The 20,313-nt window shown below is 41.0% G+C and overlaps 1 long non-coding RNA gene and 1 pseudogene across 1 annotated transcript; both read left to right on the top strand.

The window, feature by feature from the left end:
• Positions 1 to 3,147: 3,147 nt before the first annotated feature.
• LOC138142204 (uncharacterized) lies at positions 3,148 to 19,846 on the top strand. The gene is made up of 4 exons (XR_011163380.1): positions 3,148 to 3,451; positions 6,980 to 7,088; positions 18,135 to 18,201; positions 19,068 to 19,846. It is a non-coding gene; the product is annotated as an uncharacterized lncRNA (long non-coding RNA).
• Positions 9,287 to 10,760, top strand: LOC138142202 (actin-related protein 2/3 complex subunit 1A-like; annotated as a pseudogene).
• Positions 19,847 to 20,313: the final 467 nt, after the last annotated feature.

The following is a 20,313-nucleotide window of genomic DNA, read 5'->3' as shown; positions in this document are numbered from 1 at the left end:
TTCTGACTCTGGAGAAATAAATCTCTGGTGGTACCTAGTCTGTTCCCACTGGTACTGGAGAGTTCTTTGTCCCAGTTTCATGTCCAATCCCACTTCAATCCCTACCCCTAGTAGGGGAGTGTGGGGAGATCCCAATACTTATCCCAATGCTAGCACAGTGAACTGTAGCCCTGACAATGAGGGATAACAGACAAACTTGATTCATGGCAGGGCTTTATGACCAGAACATGTGTTAGAAACATATTTAGTAATGATACTCATTGGAGAGCCAGGAAGGTTTTTTATTACCTTTATGTTACATTTATTCTTTCCTGAATAAATGGGTAGCTTCTTCAAAAGACTACAGAGAATCAGACACATCCAAGCCCTTTTATGTTGCTTCCATTTGAATTTCCTGCCTTTTTCCTCCCTTCAGAACTTTGATTGGTTCCAGCTCTTCTGGGTTACAAGCTTTCTGACTTGCTCACTGCACATATGCTCCTTTATATGTTTCCTCTTCCCAAACATGAGGATGAATGGTAGAATAATGAGGCTCTAATTCTATGTGGGGTATGTAGGCTAATATGTATGAGGCTAGTTAAGCATTCCTGTTAATTAAAAGTTGGTGACCATCCATTGACCCTAGTCGGTTTAAGCCAGTTTAGCCTAGGACTCTTCCAAGGGTAAACTTAAAGATTTTTTCCACCTATATGATTGGATAGGGTCACTCTGCCCTTACTCCCCTCATCCCAATTTACACCTTCCTGCACGTCCTATGCAACATCTGTTTTTGGAACATCCATTGTTCCTACAGAATCTATGGTAACCAAACTGCTAGCATTTCTCACACATGGGTACAGCAAGTGCTTGTCCAAGCTCAGAGAACACCTGGTGCTAGTCAAAGCAATACAATAATTATGTGATTTTGCCAGAGGGTGAGATAATCCAGAGGGTGAACACAAAGGATTATTGTTATGCCAAGCTCAGGGCACAGCTTATTTGCTAGCCTTAGCTCTGGAAAACAGGGTGTCTCCTAATATTTTGACAGGAGGCAACCCTGAGCCATAATTATCATTAATGTAAGACAGTGGTCTCAAATTCAAACAGGAGTCACTAAACCATACAAAAGCATCTCCAAAGGCCACATATTGACTTAGTTTTAAAATGGAATGTTATCCATGTATTATTATATTCTTACTTATTTTAAAAAATATTTCTCAATTATATTTTAATCTAGTTGAGGTGCACTTGTTAGCAGAGGTATTTGCCACCTTTGATATAAGGTAATCCCAGTGTAGAACTCCTTCCTTCTGTGAAGATCAGAACCTTCAGGGTTCCCACAGGATTCTTGTCCTGGATTCTCTTCTCTTCTCAGATCCCACAGATTTAATTATCACCTCTGTGCTGATGATTCTTAACTTCACCTATTCTTCCCATAACTCTTTGCTGATACATACTCTCACATCTCTGCCTTCAGACATTTTGAGCTAGATGTCCAGTAGACATCTTAAACTCAACACTTTCAAACTGATCTTTGCCCCTGAACTCTCCCACACTACTGAATTCTCTATTATTGTCAAGGGCAACACCATCTTCCAAGTGCCTCAGGCTTACAACTAGATATGTTTGCCTCCTCACTGTCTCTCACACTCATATCCAATCTGTTGTCAAGGTCTGTCACCTGTGCAACATCTCTCAGATATTCCCCTTTCTTTTCTCTGACACTGCCACCACTATGGTGCAGGCCCACCCTCATCACCTCACACCTGGACTACTTCAATAACCAGATGGTAGATCTGCCTGCCTCAATTCTTTCCCCCCATTCCAATCAACCTCTATTTAACTGCCAAAGTGATTTTCCTAAAGAGCAGGTCTGACCTGTCACTCCCTCCCACTCAATAAACTCCAGTGGCTCCCTACCATCTCCAGACCAAATAAGAAACCCCCTGTTTGGTGCTCAAAGACCTTTGTAACCTAGTCCCCTCCCACCTTTCCTTCTTCTTATACCTTATTCTCTGACACTTATGCTTCAATCAATCCATCGATCTAGCCACCTTGCAGTTCCATAAAGAAGAAACTCTCTCGCCCATTCTGACTACTGGCTTCCTTGACTAAAATCTCACCTTCTACATGAAGCCTTTCCCAACCCCTCTTAATTCTGGTGCCTTCTCTCTGTTATTTCCAATTGTAATGGGAATGCAGATTTGGAAGATCTTCCCTGCCCCTAGGCTAAAGTGCACCTGAAGATAGTGCATTTTTCAGTAGATACTTTTTGATTGGCCAGTGGGTCAATAAGGTTGTTACATTCTCTGAGCCAGGAGAAGGCTATATAAGCCCTGATGTGTAGCTTTGTTTTGGGACTCAGAAGTGTTCTGTGATTTGATCTGAATTCTGGGAAGCCGTTGTTGAGAGTCCCCCGGCTTTGAAAAAACCCAGATGTGGAAACCCAGATGTTGACTGGGTATGGATGTAATGGTTGGACAGTTTGGAAAGCTGTCTACTTGATCTGTTTCTGTCTTGATAATTCTGCCTGTATATTCTGAAGTTCGGGGTGCTGACCTTTTTCCCCTAAACAAGGTAAATGATATATGTCTGACTGATTAAAGTAAGCTTGTTAACCCATTTTGAGTTGCTTTCCTTTATCAAAGCAGATCCTAGAACCTGTATGGGCAGCAAACCCTGAGGACGTGCTTGGGGTGCTTGCCGCTACACCAATTTATCCTGTATTTAGCTTGTTTGAACATTTGCTTGCTTGTTGTCTCCTTTAGATTGTGAGTTTCTTGAGGGCAGGGACCATCTTTGGCCTCCTTTTGTCTCTCCCAATGCTTATTACGGTACCTAGGAGAGAAATAAATTATCACTATCAGGTGGGGGTGGGAGAGTGGGATGGAGCAGGTTTCCTCTTGACAAGCAAAAGCTGGGGTCCAGCACCAGGGAGATGAGAACACTTCTCAGTAGCAATAACAGCAAAAAGCAAGAGAAAGGAGGCACCCGTAGCGAAAGCCCAAGGCAGAGACTTTGTTCTTAAAGCCCGGAGCTTCCTTCAGGTCGCCCTACGAGCCCCAGAGGACTCAGCACACTTCCCGGTCCCCCACAAGGAGCGTCTAGAGCATGGCAGCTCCGCCCAAGGTGCGAGCAGGGACGCAGCGAATAGCCGAAAAAAGAGGGCGTGGTCAGGCGCCACGAGGTCCCGCCTTCGAAGCCCCAGGTGGTCTCAAGGTCCGGGCGGAAAAGGTCTGCGCCCAGTCCCCGCGGCTTTGAGGCCGACCCCGAAACTTATCAAGGTCCGGCTGGCGGCAGCGTCTGCTCGAGGGGCCTAGAGAAGCTGGGGACGCGGAATGGTTGATGCGCGAGCGGTAGGGAGACTGGGAGAGGCGGTGGCTCAGAGGTGAGAGATCGCACCTGATCCAGGTCCCAAACAAAGGGGGCAGCACCAGAGATCCTGAGGATGGGGGTGTGACTCCTCTTGCGGGTACGGTTCCCACTTTAAAGTATTTGCATTGCCTACACCCTACCTCGCCCCCTCCCCACCAGTGTACACTACGCATCCCTCCCTCCGCTTTACACTAGTAGGAAACAAGATTCCTGCCCTTGAGGCGCATGCAGGTTCGCTGGAGAGAGGAAACTCCTACATTGGAGGCAGTTTGTAGGACAGTTAAGTGCTGAGGTGGGTGGGACAGAGAAGTATTGCAAGGATTCAAAGAAAGGAGGAATGAGTGGGAACTGGACCTGGTCCTGGAAGGGTAGGTAGCATATGTGTAGTTATGAGGGAGGGTTGGCATTGGAAGAGCTCCGAATCCGACCCCTGGCACTAGCTATATGAATAAAGGCAAAGGGAAGAGGAAGAAGGAATGATTGAAGAGACAGAAAGAGCAGTCAGGGAGGTAGGAAGAGAACCACGTTAGTGTAGTGACTAGAAAACCAAGGGAGAAGAATTTCCTGTACATTATATAATGCAAGGTGATCAGTCTAAAATGCAGAGCTGTGGGAAGATAATGTCTCAGCCTACAAAAGAAGTTTTAGAATTGGGGGGAGGGGGGGATTTGCAGAGGAATCAGACTTGTAGTGCATTAAATAGGGCTTTTAGTACCACTTGTTTTTACTCACACAAGGGGAAGACTCAAGACCTAAAATGAAAGTCCCAGAGGCAGAATCATGGGGGATACGCAGGTCAGTGGGGGCAAAGAATATTACTGGGTCTCGGTTGCTGGAGGGATCAATTACTGGAGTCTCGGGTACAGTGATCTTTAGGCCACAGCAAAAGGAGAAAGGGAATCAGTGATGGATGTTTGGAGAGGCTGTCCTCGGACTTGGCAAGTCTTTCAAGCTGCTTGGTCAGTCAGGTGAGTGGGAGGCCTTGGGTTGTCCTCACTTTTATACTAGGACAGCTTACTGTGGCAACTCAAAAATCAAGGGCTGTTGTTTCTGGGTGGGGTGGAAGTAGGGAAGGAGCTTCCTTCAAGAATGTCCAGTGGGTTTCCTGCCTTTGATTTCACAGGTAGAATTCTAGGTATTGGTTAATGATAACAAATGGGAAGTACCAATATAGTATGGAAGTTTCCAGCATTTAGAAGTCTGGGAACAGGCAAGTTACAAAGGAATAGAAACCATAAATCATCTGCTGCAAGTGAATTTATGGGTCACAGAGGCCCAAAGGCTCCAGCTTTTTGGGCTGTTCCAGGTGAAGAATAAGAAAAGAAGGTCATTGGTAGCCTTTGAGAAAAAAAAAATAATGTAGAATGGTGTGGATAGGGAAAGGGGGATTAAATGACCATAAGAGCTGACATCTACACGGTCCTTTAAAGTCCTTTGTGAAGTGGTTTCCATGCTTGTGTCACATATAAAACAACCTAACCAGGTGTCATCATTGTTCCCATTAGCACAGTTAATAAGCGTCAGAGGCAGGATTTGAAATCTAAGGCTTCTGATTCTGCGTACAATGTTGTATCTGCTGTGCTGCTCTAGAATGTAGGAAGAGTATGAAGCAAAAGTAGGATACATCTGAGTAAATGAAAGGAAGGAGATTCTCGGCAGAAGTGGAGAACTGTGGGTGAGGACGTTGTATATAGCCAGACTTGGTTGATATGCCAATTAGTTTTGCTGAATATTTTTCTCTTTTATTTGTTAGAAAGGATGGCTCTCTGCATAAGGGAACAGGAAAGAATATATTTGGAAATAAAGGCAATGTTATATCAGATTGCATGTGGGAAGGTGAAGAAGAGAGGGAAATTTAGAACTCAAAATCTTATAAAAGTGAATGTTGAAAACTAAAAATTAATTACTTGAAAAACAAACATAATAGAGACCCCTATTCTTTACTCTGAACTTAGGTAAAAGCAGACCTGATTTCATAGAAATGAGGGATATCCTACCTATGGAAATAGAAAATAGATTTTAGACAATGAACATATGATCTAGGATATAATACGTAAAATAGCTTTCAGACACAAGACAGTAAAAACATCTTTGTATATTATTATTGGTAAATTTACATTTAAGTAACAAATTGTGCTAAAAACTTTGTATCTCAGTTTATCTTATTTTATTTATTTATTTTCTTTAAAGCAGTTGGGGTTAAGTAATTTGCCCAAGGTTACATGGCCAGGTTTTTTGTGTGGGTGTTAAGTATCTGAGGCCAGAACTGATCCCAGGTCCTCCTGAGTCCTGGGCCGGCACTCTTACTCATTGTGCCACTTAGCCACCCCTTTTTTTTAAATTTTTTTAGTTTACCTTATTTTAACTGTTACAGCATATTACATATCTACATCAAATGCATCAAGGAGAGCTGGTCCTATTTGAAGCTAGTCATTATTTTCTCAGATAGTATCTCAAATAGAGGACAGTACTTCTGCACAGTCACTTAATGATTCCTCCAGTGGAGATAAAGGAAGTGTGTGAAGACATGTACTTGGGTTAATTGAATATTATTGATTTTTATAATTTTGTATTAGTGATAAGTATCATTATAGGTATAAAAAGTTGCTTTTTCATCGCTTTGTCACTATAATTGACATATAGTATGAATATTACTGAAATTTAATTTCATGGCAATTTAAGAACAAAATTGAAAAATGAAAAAAGTATAGCACTTTTATTGGTAAGAGAATGATCAAAGTTATAATAGCCATAACAAATGAACAGTAGTAGAGAGAAACAAGAGTATATATCAAGAAACTTCTAGGAGATAGAAATTCAAGTCTGTCTATATCACTTTTTGAAATTAAAGATAACTTTATAAAATTTAAAAGAAGAAATGAAGACAATGTAAAATGATATAAATACAAATTTTTAAAGAAGAAATATTAGACAGTAACTAAGAAAAGTATTTGCATCTAAAAAATAGATCTGAGTATGTTTGAATGAAAAAGAAAAGAAATCAGTGGAGAGGGGAGGGATTAGAAATACAAGAATGAGCCATGTGACCTTGGGCAAGTTACTTAACCCCAATTGCCCTCCAAAAAGCCAAAAAAAAGAAAAAAGAAATACAAGAGTGAGAGGTACCAGAAGAGTGGAAATTATAATGAAGAGATCCCAGAGCAGGTGGGAATAGTACTCCAGTAATATTAGGTGTTAAGCTCCAATAGAAATGAGAGCCATTGAACTTTACATAAGGATTCTTGTGGGCCACATATTAACTTAGCCTTAAGATGTAATATTATCCATGTTTTATTGTATTTTTATTTTGTTAAAATTTCCTAATTACAGTCCATTTTAACTTGGTTCAATGTATTTGACCCTTCAGAAAGAAGAAATAAATTTCTTCCTTTGCAGCAAAGGAAACAACATGCTGCATTGAATATGGGAGTATATTATTAAGTCTATGCCAGATAGTGTCAAATTCTAACACAAGTAAGGAGTTAAAGTCTTCTAATGAACGTAACTGATGAGAGAGGAATTTGAGTAGGAGACAGGAGAAGCTGTGAAAAAAAAATTGCTATGGTGAGTTTATTAGGTAATCATTGAGAAGTATCTGTTATTTTAGGAACTTCCCATGTTACAGGTTGTGGCCAAGAACCAAATAGAGGAGGAATCCAAACATCTGGAGAGTACATGGAGGCATTTCTGCAAGAACATAGTGCTGGAAAATAATGGAAACATGGTCTCTTTGGGTAAGGACTTTTTTTCCCTTTGTGACAAAGAGTATCCATTATGACCACTTGGATGGCTCCTTTGTTAAAATCTGGAAAGGGTTCCCTATTCTTAGATATCTGGTCTGCTTAATTAAAAGTTGAAAATAAGTGGCCCATTGGCCTCTACTAGAGTTTACACCTTCCTCATCCACCAAGTCTTGCTACAAAATGTCTCCAACAAATGTGATCTAGTAGACTATTTTACTGTGAAGATTTCAGTGATATGTCACAACTCTGGTCTTAATTGCAGAAATTTACTTCTAGTTTTCTTAGGCTACTAGGCAGTATTCACTTCAGGCCTTCGCAGTTTGGAGAGTTTTAGGAACTTTCTATGTGGGTCACTGCAATGTTAAAGGAATTTGAAGATCTTCCCTGTCTGTTAATAGGCCCATATGACCTGCTTTGAGCTCTGACCCAGCCCACAGCTTGAGTCACATGGAACCCATGGTGAGAGGAGTTTGCTGAATGGGTAGAGCTGGAAGAGATAGCAAGGCAGAGTTGGTAGAGCTGAGGCAGAGCAGCTAGTGTGAGTGAGAGAGGGAGAAATTTTGCCTAGGGGAGTTTATTTGTGGGGAGCCTAACTGAGGGAAGGCTTGGGGATGTCAGCACTCCCTGGATTGGTGATGTGTATAAACTTCTGTGTTACCTTGGTGGAATTGGCTTTCTGGTATCTGAATAAATATCTTGGTTTCGTCTTTGAGGAAGAAAGTTTGTTACATTTTTTGATTCAACCCTGGAAATACATCTGCATACTCATAGCAGCTGCTATGGATATCACATTGGCAATAGAGTCACTCTCTAAAAGAAAGATTTCCCTGAACTCTGCCACACTTCTTCTCTGAAGTACATATCTGGAATGCTCAGAGCAGTCGGCCAAGTTCCTTGCCTGGTAGGAGAGAGGGAAAGGTTGGCAATTTGCTACACTCATGACTAGCAAAAGGGAATGGAAAAACCTTCTCCCAGAAAAATCTACATTTCCCTCTTCTTCTGTCTCCTTCCTCATAATTCTTTTCCCATACAATCATACTGAACTTCCTTGACCAGCTGAGAGTCCTAACTTTCATATTTCTCTATGTAAGCACCTATGCAAATCTAAAACTGTGCCATTGAATGAAAAATTACTTTATTAAAGACATTTTTCTCTCAGTCATATCTTTATCCCTTTCCAAAATCTTTTTTTTTCCTTTCTTTTTGGAGGGCAATTGGGGTTAAGTAACTTGCCCAAGGTTACACGGCTAGTTTTTTTGTGTGAGCATTAAGTGTCTGAGGCCAGAACCGGGTCCTCCCGACTCCCGGGCCAGTGCTTTACTTACTGCGCGACCTAGCCACCCCCCTTTCCAAAATCTTAATGAAAATGCTTCCATGTATCAGAATTTTCCATCCTTTTAGCAGGGGAGGGCAAATGAACTAATTTTTTTTTCCTTATCTAGGTCAGCAAATTTTTTATTAATAATTGTCATAGGAATACATTCCTGAACCTCCTCATATGTAAGTGAACTTCATGTAAAGGCATCATTTTAATCAGTTGCCTGTAGGTGGTACAGTGGATAGAGTGCTGTGCCTGGAGTTAGGAGGATATGAGTTCAAATCCAGCCTCAGACACTTACCAGCTATGTGAACCTGGGTAAGTCACTTAACCTGTTTGACTCAGTTTCCTCAACTCTGAAATGGGGATCATAACAGCACCTACCAGATGGGTTGTTATGAGAATCAAATGAGGTAATAATTATAAAGTATTTAGCATAATGTCTGGAACATAGTAGGTACTATATAAATGCTTATTCTCTTCCCCTTTTCCCCAAAGTATATTAATTTTTTAAAAGCGTGGATGTCTTAATAATACTTTGCCAAATATAACATTGAATATTTTAGTAGCAATTTTTATAATTTTTTTCAAAATAATAATGTTAGACAACAGAATGATTTGGGTTATATTATTTACTAAAGCATATAGTTTGGTTATATATCACATAAGTGACTACTGTTGTAGAGGATAGAGAGCTGGCCTCAGAATAAGAGAGACCTTGGTTCAAGTCCTAAATTTGACACATACCTGCCTATGACCTTGGGCAAATCACTTAACTCTACAATGCAGCTTTTCAACTTCTAAGATTATAAATTGCAGTTCCTCCCGATGCCCGCCAGAGCTTACCTCATGGACTGACCAGAATCCTCGAATCCTCCTCCGCTCCGAGGCCCGTCCGCACCCTTCACATCCCAGCTTTTTCCCTTTTGAAAACACTAAGAATAATGTCCTTACATCAATTTTTACTAGAGCCAATAACCTGTCATGCTTAGAACAGAGACCGTACTCAGATTGCCCTTAGCCCTAATAATCATGAAGTCCACATTTACAAGAAGAATGGGAATCAGTGGATGAAAGCCCATGAACTGAAGGAACACAATGGACACATCACTGGGCTCCCAAGAGCGATCAAATTGTAACTTGTGGTGCAGACCGTAATGCCTATGTCTGGAGTCAGAAAGATGGCATCTGGAAACCAACCCTGATGATCCTGAGGATTAACTGTGCAGCCACCCTTGTGAAATGGTCTCCTTTGGAGAATAAATTTGCTGTAGGTAGTGGAGCTCGACTAATTTCTGTGTGCTACTTTGAGTCTGAAAATGACTGGTGGGTGAGCAAACACATAAAAAAGCCAATTCCTTCTACTGTCCTGAGTTTGGACTGGCACCCCAACAATGTTTTGCTGGCTGCTGGATCTTGTGATTTCAAATGCAGAGTTTTTTCTGCCTACATTAAAGAAGTTGATAACAATTAGCACCCACCCAGAAACACCTGGCCGTGTAACCTTGAGCAAGTTACTTAACCCCAATTGCTTAGGGGCGGCCAGGTGGCTCAGTGAGTAAGAGCACCAGCTCCAGTGTCAGGATGACCTGGATCAAATCCGGGCTCAGATACTCAGCACCACACCCAGAAATAAGTGGCCGTGTAACCTTGAGCAAGTTACTTGACTCCAATTGCTTAAAAAAAAAAAGTAGTTGATAAAAAGCCAGCCAATACTCCATGGAGTACCAAGATGCCTTTTGGTCAACTGATGTCAGAGTTTGGTGGTTCCGGAAGTAGTGGTTGGGTACATGGAGTTAGTTTCTCTGCCAGTGGAAACCGCCTTGCTTGGGTCAGCCATGATAGTACTGTATCAGTTGCCGATGCCTCCAAAAACATGATGGTTTCACAGCTGAAAACAGAGTTCCTCCCACTCCTGAGTATGTCTTTTGTCTCTGAGAATAGCGTGGTGGCTGCTGGCCATGACTGCTGCCCAATGCTGTTCAGTTATGATGATCGTGGCTCCTTGACCTTCGTCTCCAAATTAGACATTCCAAAACAGAGCATCCAACTTAACATTTCTGCCATGGAACGCTTTCACAACATGGACAAGAGAACCATTACTGAGGATCGCAACACTGCTCTAGACATGCTACACCAAAACAGTATCACCCAAGTGTCTGTTTATGAAGTGGACAAACAAGACTCCCGCAAATTTGTACCACTGGCATTGATGGAGCAATGACAATTTGAGATTTCAAGACTTTAGAGTTTTCGATCCAGGGGCTACAAATCATGTGAAGCTGTATTTCCTTACTCTAGCATGACAGACACTTGACAGAATGCAGCTCCAGCATTTGCATGAACACAGGAAAGACCCTACCACAAGTCAAAACTGAGAAAATATCCCTTGCAGATGTTTTGTTTTTGTTTTTTTGAACATAATTGGTGAGTGTATTGGTTTAAAAAAAATCAGCAGTGATGTCTTTTTGATTGGCTATTTCATTCCATTCTTGACCAAAGCTGCTCTTTAAGTACTTTATTGTGGGAAGTTGTCACACTAAATTAAAGGGGGATTTTATGTAAATTGTCTGCTAGAAAAAATTTTTTAAAAAGATTATAAATTGCAAAATAGTTGTGGATTGGCATGGATAAAAGTTTCCTCCTTTGGAGTTCCCTGGACAAATGAAATTACTAATCTAGAGCCCTTTGCCTTGGCTATTGGGGCCATTCTTTCCTAATGAAGAAAATTTCCAGGTTACAAATTTTTGGAGCAAAGGGAAAAGCTGATAATACAGGGTCTGTTGGGAACTTGGCATGCCAAGGAAAGTCCTTATTATGAAATGAGATTCAGTTCCCTTGAGGGATTCTTTGACCTGAAGGCATCTACTGACATGTTGGCCACCCCTGAAGTCAGGACATCTACGGAAAGACAGGAAAATGGTAAAGCCCTGATATGATTCACCTTGGCAAAATTCAGACCTTTTTAAAGTTATAAGTAAGATGGATTTTTGTTATTTTTCTTAGAGTTTAGTTTCTCATATTTTTCTCTTAGTTTGGCCATAACAATCTCTAGTTTCCAGGTGCTAAATATTATTTCTCAGGCTCATGATATCTCCACTACAGTTGTTCGGTGAGATATGGGGTTGACATAATGTGATTTATACTATACTTGCACTTAATGATGATATTGCTAAAGTTAACCTGTGAGGCTATTGTTGGCAAGATGCCTTCTTTGTCTGTTGCCCTATAAATCAAGTGGGCATGATCAGTAAGTGGGGAATATGACAGTGTAATGCTGTGTGTGCCTTGATTGGCCCCCAGCAAGACTTAGGGGGGGAAACCATAAGGGATTGAGGATTTGGGTAATGCATAGAGGAATGCCTCAACTCACCCCTATTGAGACTTGGGGGATTTACGGGACTGCACAAGCTGTAATGCTGTGCCTGTCTTGACTGACCCCATTGAGATGTAGGGGTAGCTGCCCGCCTTCTTGCCTGCCCCTGTGAGAAGGGTGATTAGGGAATGCTGTAAGAATTGGTGCTCCCATTATCAGCAACTCCCTTTGAGAAAACTGGCTTATTCAACCCCTTATTCTGACTCTGTTCCTGTCTTCTTATCTGCCCAGATAAAGAATGAACCTGTGCTAATGCTAGTACACCTGTGTTTACCTGTATGTTTACCTGTCTAATAGCTGGTGTAGTTGGTGCTTCCTTTTAGAGACTGGAGTCCAAAAACTCCAGTGCCTCCTGTGAAACAAAAGTGAAGTAGGTTTTGTGTTCCATCATAACTGTAATAGGACACCATTCTTGATGGTGATGCTGTCTTGGTGACCGGTGGTGTCTCTCCTCTCCATTCCACATCCCCAACATTATTTATGAGACACTTGGAATAATGGACTTAGGCAGGCAGATAGTTTGATAGTTTTGGTCTCCCATCCCCTGATACTTACTGCCTGAAGTCTGGTTTGATCTGCCCCAGAGAAGACTCCCAAAGCTTTCATTTATAAATAAAAGGATCAATTTGCATTCTGCTTTCAAAGCTTTCTTTCATACCTTATTTTTTTATTTCTTTTTTTGACAGGGATAGCTGATGTTCAGGCTTTTCTATCTGGTTATCAATATTATTTGATTTTTGTCCCAGATCTCTGCAACATTTCCCCAGTTTTTCTGCAATACCTTGTCATCTTGTGTCAGTTCTTGATAAATTCTGGCATCATACTGTTGTGGAATAAAGATCACTCTGGATGGCAGGTCAGATTGCTCACAGTTTTTATTGGACAACCAGCTTTGTGGGAATCAGTCTCTTTGTAAGACTGCCTCAACAAGTCTCCACATCCTGGATTTTTTTTATATGCAAGTCAAAAAGGGAAAGGGAATGTCACAGGGAGAGTAGGATGTCTAAAGTCATGAGTTTTGAGTATAGATCAAAACATTTTGCAGTTGTAGAGGTAAGGAGAACCAGAAATAGAAACATTATGTGCTCACTAAAGTCAGAGTTGATAGAGGACAATTTCCTTCTTTCCTTCTTTCTTCCTTCCTTCCTTCCTTTCTTCCTTCCTTCCTTCTTTCCTTCCTTCCTTCCTTCCTTCCTTCCTTCCTTCCTTCCTTCCTTCCTTCCTTCCTTCCTTCCTTCCTTCCTTTCTCTCTCTCTTCCTTTCTTTATTTTTTAATTAAGAAGCCTCTACCTTCTCTCCCTCTCACTTCCTCTCTTCACCTTACCTCTTGATAGAAAAAAGCAAAACACCTGCAACAAATATACATAGTAAAAAGCAAAACACATTCCTATGTTGGCTATGTTTAAAAAAAATGCATATGTCACTCTACATATCTAGTTCATCAACTGTAGCATTCAAAATCATTGGCTCTCTGGAATTATGTTTGACCATTGATTTAATCAGAGTTGTTAAATTTTTTAGAATTGTTCATTTTTACATCACTGTTGCTATAATATGAATTGTTCTGGTTTTGCTTACTTTATTCTGCATAATTTCTTTTTTTTTCCAAATTATATATTTTTTCAATCAGCAAAAAAATCTTCCTTCTTACTCTCCCACTTCAGTCCACCCCTCCTTCCCGATTGAGAACTAAAAAAACAAAACAAAACCGGTTACAAATATGTATAATCAATCAAGATAAATTTCCATATTGGCCATATACTAAAAAAAAATTGTCTCATTCTACATTCTGAGTATCACCTCTCTATCAAGAAGTGAGAAGCACAGGGTGATTAGGTGGCACAGTGAATAGAGCACTGTCCTTGGAGTCAGGAGGACCTGAGTTCAAATTTGGCCTCAGACACAACACAAAAACTAGCTGTGTGACCTTGGGCAAGTCACTTAACCCCAACTGCCCTCCAAAAAGCAAAATAAATATATAAGAAGTGAGAAGTATGTTTCATTATTAGTTCTCTGTAATTGTGGTTGGTCATTACACTGGCATGATTATCCAGTTCTTTCAAAGTTGTTTGTCTATATCATTATATAAATTGTTAGCCTGGTTCACTTCAGTCTTTATCAGTTCATTCAAGTCTTCCCAGGTTTCTCTTGTACCACCCTTTTCACAATTTCTTACAACACAATAGTATTCCATCATATATATATATATATATATATATATATATATATATATATATGTATATATATATTATAATTTGTTCATCTTTTCCCCAGTTTATAGGCAACCCCTTCCGATTTCCATTCTTCACCATCTCAAAGAGTTATACATACATTTGTAGTTCCTTAGACTTTGTTTTTCTTAACACTAATCATTCCTTTTTTATACCCTCCTTCTCTCCCTGTCCTCCTATTTCTTGAGTGAAATCTATTTTTGTATTATTCTTCTTTTCTTTAACTAGTTCAGATAAGAGTGAGGTGGAAGTGTCAGATACTTCTCCTATTCCTCATCCCTATTTGTATAGATGTCTACTTGAGCATACTGATTATGTAAGATAATTTCCCCTAAATTTCTTTTCCCTTCCTCTCCTTCCCCAGTGCATTCCTCTTCCCCCTTCTCTTTCCTTTCTTAAATTCATCAAGAGAACCACTCCCAGGTCTTGTCTATTTAAACTCCATCTATGACCCCTAATGAACAAGAACATTGATATATCTTCTCCCCATATTAGAATAAAAGCAGTTTATCCTTGTTCAGTCCTTCATCATTGTTCATTCATGTTTCTCTTCACTCTTGTGTTTGTACTTCAAAGTTTCTACATTTAGCTGGTCTTTACATAAGGGATGTTTAGGAGTCTCCTCTTTCATTAAAGTCTTATTTCTTCCTCTCTAGCATTATACTCAGTTTTGCTAGGTAAGTTATTCTAGTTCTAACTACCTAATGGTGGAATTTGTGACTTCGACTCTTAGAGATGGTAATGTAGTCTTCCCTGATGGCTCAAGCTCTGGGAACTTTAACACTTCTGGGGGGAGGGGGAAGAATGTGTCTGTGTCTGATGGAAACTTGGATGCGGATGTGATTGGCTCTCCGTAGCTTTGGCTCTCCTGGCCTAGACCCAGAAAATTCAGCCCAGAAAAGTTGCATAGACTTTCTCTGGGTGCTGGAGTATTAGCATGTCCCAGTCTCCAGTGTCTGCAAATATTTGTGTCTCCCTATGCTAACCTTTGCTGGACAGAGGACTCACTGTGACTTTTTCTGGATTTCTCTAACAGGATTGGGTCTAGTGCTTTTTCTAGGTTTGTTCGGAGGAGTTTTGTTGAGAGAAGCTCAGCTATATTGCTTCCTGCTTCTTTGCATTTTTGACTGCTTCATTTCAAAATGAGGTTCAAGTGATGCTCACCCTATGTATACCTCTTCCTTCTTTGTATAGACTTCTACTTTTCTCCTCCCCTCTCTCCCTTCTCCCCAACCCCAGCCCCAGCCACCTAGCTGCTGACCTGGGCCAAGGCTGTGTCCAAGATCAGTTCTAGATGTCCCTTACCATGGGCCTAGCTCAGAGCTCTGGGTGCTGAGTCTGGGCTCCTGGTCCTTCTAAGAAACCCTTCACTTTTGGCTTGTGTCTGGGGCCAAGTCCAGGATCAGCTCTGAGTTTTGAGTGCTGAGTTCAGGATCCCAAACCACCCCTGTTCCACAAGTTCTACTTCCTTGTGGGTTGACTTTGTGCTTTTAGCTGGAAATATGACCCACTGTAGCTTCTCTGATTTTCCAGTCAGTACTTGGTCTGATGCTCTTAAGTTATTGTTGGAACAGTGGGAGGAACTGAACTTTCTGCTTCTTCCTATTTTACTGTCATGGCTGATCTCCAGGGCAGTTTCTTAAATGTAGTGATGTAAAACCTGCCTCTATAGTTTCCCTTCTTTTGTCTTATAAAGGACAATAGCTGCTTATACTTAATCACTTAACCTCTGTTTGCTTCAGTTTCCTCTACTGTAAAGTGGGGATAATAATAGCACCTCCCTCACAGGATTGTTTCGAGGATCAAATGAGATAATATTTGTAGGAAAAAAATAGCACAGTGACTACCATGTAGTAGGTGGTAGGTGCTATATAATTGCTTCTTCTTTTCCCTTCTGAAGGTTTTTGTAGAGGGTGAGTCAAAGGGAAGAGGAATCAAAAGGGAAATAGAGTTTCATATAGTTAAAACAAATTGTCTCTCCTGGGTCACAACACAACCTGAGCTTTATGTTGGCTACTGTCCAAAGTACAATGGCTAGAAACATGGGGGACACTAGAAAGAGTGGGGGTATGGTCCTTTCATCTTATCCTATAAACAGTTCATTGTCCTTATTCTATAAACATATCCTATGGCAATTTCTAAGCTTCATGTCCTTGGATAGGGGTCCTTTCTATGAAGTGACCAATGAGTGTTTTTTCCTTCCCCGTGATGGACTTTTATGGGTCATGGTCTCTAGTAAGTCTCATGTTGAGTTAGTAGTAGTATGATCCTATGAAATTATTCTGGAAGAGGGCCTAGAGCTAGAAGTGAGAAGACTGAAGACAACTCATAAAAGCATAGCAGTAATTTAAAGTAGCTCAGGTCCTCCAATTATTTCAATTTCCTCATTTCTCCCAACCCCTTTGCTTGTGGCAATTATGAATAATGTGTGGTTTTGAGAGGAGGGTGGAGCTAAGTCCTGGAAGCAGAACAGGTTCTTAGGGTTCTCCAGGCCAGTTCATCAACTAAGACTTGCATGCTGCTTCCCTTTAATAGACTTTCCAGCTCACATTAACACCATTGAGCATCTGGGATCACTTAAACTTGGAAATACATAAGCAAAAGACTAGAGTTCAGGCTGGTCTGGGTCACAACTGGTTATGTCATCACTGGTTGCCTAGATCTGCCGTACCTTGAGTAACTTGAGCAAGACCCAAGTAACAATTTTAGAATGGACCTTTTATTAAAACGCAATGTTGGCTGATCAGGCCACATGGCGGGCTGAGTAGATACTACCTCTCCCAGGTACAGCAATAGCAGTAGCAGTAAAGGGAGCCCACACGGCCAACAGTTAGGTATTACATAAGCAGTGATTGATCAGTACATACCAGAAGCCCGACCACCTCTATGCAGGTGAGTTGCCTGGGAAAGGGGGGAGACCCTGTGGGGGAGGGCGGAGCTGACCCAGAAGTCTGCTCACTTCCATGAGGTAGGGGAATGGGGAAAACCAGGCACAACAGATGCTGGTATTCATCCTGTGGTTCTCAGTTACCAGATGTCTATATGTACAAGGTCCCAAGTTTCCCTAGGCACTCTTTGTTATAAAACTGTTATCATGGCAAGCTTTCCCTGTAATTCGCTAGATTTTATATTGACCAAGTTAATTACATGTTGTATTCCCTACTAGAATGTCTTCTTTTTCTGTGCTTTTGCACTGGCTGTCAGCCACAACTGAAATGCTCTCATTTCTCACCTCTGCCACTTAATCTCATCAGTTCTTCTAGCACAGTAGTATTGCATCATAATCATACACCACAATCACATTCCCCAACTGATGGACATCCCCTTGATTTCCAATTCTTTGCCACCTGTTATGTTTTTAAATTAAGGTAAACCGAGGCACAAAGTTCTGAACATAATAAGTTTATTAGTAGAACATGAATTTATTAACAAGTCAGTGGCTGCCTTTATAACACCAGAGACAAAAATGATCAAAGACAGCTCCTTTTTTTAAAAGAGCACAGAAAAGGATCAGAGAGAACAACATGATTGGTGGTAGGGCTGACATTATCATGGGGACAGGAACATTATGATTGGATTTTCTGAGGAATTCAGGCTAGTATCCACATGGGGCTAGTGACCGATTCCCTCTGTTATCAAGGAATGCTATTTGATTTATGCAACCTGTAATCTTTACTAGTGTATCAGAGTTAGCAGACTCTCTGGCACCTAGAAAGTTTGTTAGAAAGATAATGACTTTCCTTAATGGTGCAAGGAGAGTTCAGAGACAATATATCTCTCAGAGGCTTAAAGATAACACCAGATGTCTTCGTATTTACCCAAGAGCCAATGATATAAAAGATGACAGTCTTTTCCTTTCAACTACAATGACTTATGATCAGGCTCACCTTTTAAACTAGCTCTGAGGGGAAATCTGAATTCCTGTACTTAACTAAAGGATATAGAAAGGGGACTTAAAGATACAGAATTAATTACATTATGAAATCAATACAATATAGAATCAGTTATAAAGTAGAATTAACTTGAATTTCATAAACAACAAAAAGAAATGCTATAAATGTTTTTGTACATATAAGTCCTTTACCTTTTTCTTTAATTTCTTTGGGATGCAGACCTACTAGGATTTTGGAAGTCTTGAACATGGAGGTGACATATTTGTCGGTGATGGCAAGATTAAGGGTATGACTGTCTTTGTGGGTGGAGGAGTTGGTCATGGGAAATGAGCAGGTCGAGGAACTGAGTGATCAACGTATTTAAGGGAAAGTCAGTAAGTATATTGAAGTCCCCTTAGTATGAGGCCAGGAGCTGGGGAGGAAAGAAAAATTGTGAACCAGATGCCAAACTCATTTAGGAAGGAGGGTGAGTGACCTGGAAGTCTATAGACAACAGCTACCAGGAATTTGATTGAGAGGTAAATAAGCATTACATTAACCTCGAAAAAGGTTACTGAGTGATGGAGGTAGTGGGAGAACCTAGAGGTGGCAGTGGAGAGCAAGGAGTATTCCAGCTCACCTCACCTTGACCAGTAAGTGGAGGAAATGAGTGAAGGTACAGCCGGTATTTCAAAGTATGGCCAAAGAGGCTGTACCATCAGGGGGGAGCCAGGTTTCATTAATAACTAGAAAATGGAGGGAGTGGGAGAGGAAAAAATTAGGATGAAAAGTTTTTTGCCTAGAGAATTCCAGAGGGCACAGTGGGAGGGGTGGTCAAAATTTGATTGGAACTTTGGAATGGGAGGGTTGTGGAGGATGGGGAAAAGAAATCTGGTGGTGGGGGATGGGAAGTGGGGTTTGGATGATGACTTACAGGAGTTCAGAATCACTGGAATGTATAAGGTATAATATAGATGAGAATATTCATCATTAAGTAGAAGGTGCCACTATTCTTCTCAGAGGAGGCTGGAGACAAGTAGAGCTCAAGATGAAAGGCAAGGTCAAATAGGAGACCCTGTTTTACTACTTCTTTTCCCTCTAGAAGGAGAGAAAGATGGAGCAGGAGATGGAAGTCCCATTCCCCACCAATTTTCTTCTTCCTGTTCCCTAAAGGCACAGAGCAGTAGCAGGAGATGGAAGGTCTGAAGTCATAAAGAAGAGGAAGAAGCACCAGTGCTTCTCCATTTTCCAGCTGACAGTAGAAGGTGGAAGTTTCCTTGTGCAGCCTTCTCTTGGGGGAAGATATGGACCTAGTTATTTACATGTTTATGTATTTACATGTTTCATGTATTTACTGTAGACTGTGAAGTCCTTGAGATCAGGGAAAGTTTTTGCCTTTCTTTGTATCTTACACAAAGTAAATATCTAATAAATTATTATTGTCTGGTTCCTAGAGATTTAGAAGTAACCAGTGCTCAGTCTTGACCCTGGTTGGCAAATTTTAAATATTATAATAGTTATCTGAGGTATAAGTGAATAGGGATAGCTTTCCTCACCATATGGAGGAACTGGTCCCTGTGGTATGGCCCCATGATCAGAACTCAAGGGCCCTTGCCCTAGGAATGGTGAGAAAATTGAGCTGAGTAGGGTGTCTTCTAGCCAGATTAACAAAATCCCTCTGAATAAACTGTTCAGAAAACTCACAGACCTTCTTTGCTGTGGGCTCTTTAATCAAAGACCATTTTCTGGGTTCATTAAATCCAAGACAATGAACCTTTACCTGAGGCAAAATTGATTTCCTAGCTTAGAAAAGGTAGTTAGGGAGTGGCTAGGTAGCACAGCGAGTAAGAGCACCAGCTCCAGTGTGGGGATGACCTGGGGATCAAATCCCAGGCTCAGACACTTAGCACCCACCCAGAAACACCTGGCTGTGTAACCTTGAGCAAGTTACTTAACCCCCATTGCTTAAAAAAAAAAAAGAAAAAGAAAAGGTAGTTAGTCCCTATTATCCCCATTTTACAGATGAGGAAATTGAGGCAAACAGGTAGGTGACTTGCCATGGGTCACACAGAAGTGTCTGAGGCTGGATTTGAACTCATCTCTTCTTGACTCCAGGCTACACTCTATCCACTTTTCCATCTAGCTTCCAAAGACTCACTGAGTACAAAAACTGAAGCGTTTTGCAGTTGCTAAGGCAAGGATCAGAAGTAGCAACAAGTATAGGTGTTCACTAGATTCAGGGCTTATCAAAGGCGGTTTCTTATCATGGTATGTTAAGCCTGGTTCTACAATACTGTTGTTTCTCAGTGCTGGTTCTATAGGCATCTTCTTTCTCTCAAACAATCTTCCCCTTATTTATGACTCCCTATCCCACTTTTATAACAAGGAGGAGTTTTTCCTCTCTGGTTGTTTTCTTGCT

Source organism: Petaurus breviceps, unplaced genomic scaffold (assembly GCF_028583685.1).
Source record: "Petaurus breviceps papuanus isolate PSGF00001 unplaced genomic scaffold, PetGlider_PUasm1.0 90537, whole genome shotgun sequence".
In the NCBI taxonomy this organism is placed as follows: Eukaryota; Metazoa; Chordata; class Mammalia; order Diprotodontia; family Petauridae; genus Petaurus; species Petaurus breviceps.
The sequence above is the reverse complement of the archived record's forward strand: the minus strand, read 5'-3'. Positions and strand labels throughout refer to the sequence as shown.